The following is a 2549-nucleotide window of genomic DNA, read 5'->3' as shown; positions in this document are numbered from 1 at the left end:
AGGACTGGCCACCCCTCATAGCCCTGGTTCCTCTCTAGGTTTCTTCCTAGGTTTTTGGCCTTTCTAGGGAGTTTTTCCTAGCCACCGTGCTTCTACACCTGCATTACTAGCTGTTTGGGTTGGGGTTTTAGGCTGGGTGTCTGTACAGCACTTCGAGATATTAGCTGATGTACGAAGGGCTATATAAAATAAAATTGATTGATTGATTGATTATCCTGAGTTCTGATATTTTTACTCAAGTATGACAATTTAGTTATTTTTCCACCACTGGTGGAAATGTATTGTTTCAGTTTGTGGTGCATTCAAAAGCAACCACTTTCCAATAACATTAGAAATAGGGAGAAAAATGTAAAGAATGTAATTATTTTGAGTTATTACGGTAAAAAGTATCACTCACCTCTTAATAGTAGGATATCTCAGTCAGTCTAGATCAGTGAAGTGACTCCTCACTCCAAGGTTTGCCTGCATGTCTCTTCATCACTATACTTTATGGATGAAGTCTGTTAATCTATCACGTCAAGTTTTTGCCTTAGCAACATGTAAATCATAGCTTCTCGTCTTGTACTCTGTTTAGTCTGTCAACATATTACTTTCCGTAAAGGCATGGAACACAACAGATGCATTTCAATATTCAAAGCACAAGATAATGTTGTTCATAAAACTCTCTGGACCCTTATTCTAATCTTTAAGTAAATATATAGATATTTTTTTTTGTAGCACTTTATTAGCTAAGTCCCCCTACATATGGTTTCCCAACAAACTTCAGGAAATTGTTCATCTGACTATTCACTAACCTTAACCCTATCCCTAACCTTACCATAACCGATCCCTGTCCCCCCCAACCATAACTCTAACCATAACCTTGACCTTAAACCCCAAACCTGGCCCTAACAAGTTGATGCACATCAACAGAGTTGCAATTGTTAGTTGATTGATATTGCATTTTACACCCTAACTAGTTAAGTGACATATTTCATGTCAAATAGTTTTTTATTACATGTTTATTTAATTATTACATTTTCAGACAAAAATAGTGGTCAAGTCCTTAAAACAGAGCAATGATTAAACCGATTGTACACTCACCAACAGAATCAGTCAATGAGGTGAAGTTTCCCCTAGTTGTTGATCTTGGGTCATTTGTTCATCTCCTCCACTATTGGTTATGGTTATGATTGGGGGAGGGGAAGCTGATCCAAGATCTATTCATACCGCAGGTGGAAACTTCACCCTGGAGCCAGTGAGTGGAGTGTGAGCCTCTGGAGCTACACAGCGCCTCTCTATGGCCGTCTGATGCTATAGAAAATCCACACTGCTTCAGGACCTGAGAGGGCAGAGAGAGACGAGAGAGGCAACTTGGTTTCTAAACCATATAGGGGAGGACATTTGGCATAGAGAGTACGCTGAAATATTCAGTCCTGGAAAAAACATATTCCAAAGGCTAGGAAAAAAAAGAAAAAGTTGCAGAATTAAATGAAAAATATGAAGAATAATATACTTTGGGGGAGGAGATTCTATTCTGTTGCAATACAATTCAAGAGTAGAGTTACTTTGCTTCTGGATTCTGATCATAAATCATAATGAGCATTTCTTGTTGTGGGTTTTACAAATTTGTTACATGATTTGTCATTGCCGTGTCAACAGAGACTTGATGACAAAGGGAATGTATGTGTCAGTGTTCTATCATTTGGTTGTTTACTTGGTTCTTCTATTAGATCCAAATGTGAAACCAACCAGACTTGACTCAGAGTCAGACTGGAATTCTTCCTGCGTAAGGCATGTCAAAAGTAAATAAAACTATATTTGGAAACAATGTGGCTTTTGTTTGCTTCATAGTGCAGGACCTACATTAAGATCCATATATAATAACTCTCCCTGTTCGGGCGGCGCTCGGCGGTCGTCGTCACCGGTCTACTAGCTGCCACCGATTCCTTTTTCTTTTCTGTTGGTTTTGTCTTGATGGTTTTCACCTGTATCTTATTTGTTGTTGCCTGCTGTTGTGCGGGCTTATCCTTTATGTCAGTGGTGTATTATTGTTTTGCTCTTACGTGTTTGCTGTCCGTTATTTTCCCTGGTTGGGGGACTTATAGGTTTATTGGTCATTTTGCCTGGCTGTTGGCTGGACCCAGCTGAATAAAACGTATTCATTGGATGCACTGCTCTCTGCGCCCAACTCCACACCCACCACTCCTAGCGATCCTTGACACCTTTCTGTAGGACCTCCTTTGTTACATAAATGTCTTAAACAGCTACATGAAACATTTGCAAGATAAACAACAATCTACTGTAATATTTGAACATGAGCATTTATTGTCATGTCACAGCTATGGAACCTTGGATAAACACAATCTACTGTAATATTTGAACATGAGCATTTATTGTCATGTCACAGCTATGGAACCTTGGAAGCTATGGCACTCCAAAACATGTCAAACAAGTGTGTGTGTGTGTGTGTGTGTGTGTGTGTGTGTGTGTGTGTGTGTGTGTGTGTGTGTGTGTGTGTGTGTGTGTGTGTGTGTGTGTGTGTGTGTGTGTGTGTTGTGTGTGTGTTG

The sequence above is a fragment of the Salvelinus sp. IW2-2015 genome, unplaced genomic scaffold (genome assembly GCF_002910315.2).
Source record: "Salvelinus sp. IW2-2015 unplaced genomic scaffold, ASM291031v2 Un_scaffold16612, whole genome shotgun sequence".
Taxonomy (NCBI): domain Eukaryota; kingdom Metazoa; phylum Chordata; class Actinopteri; order Salmoniformes; family Salmonidae; genus Salvelinus; species Salvelinus sp. IW2-2015.
This window is presented reverse-complemented; position numbering follows the sequence as displayed.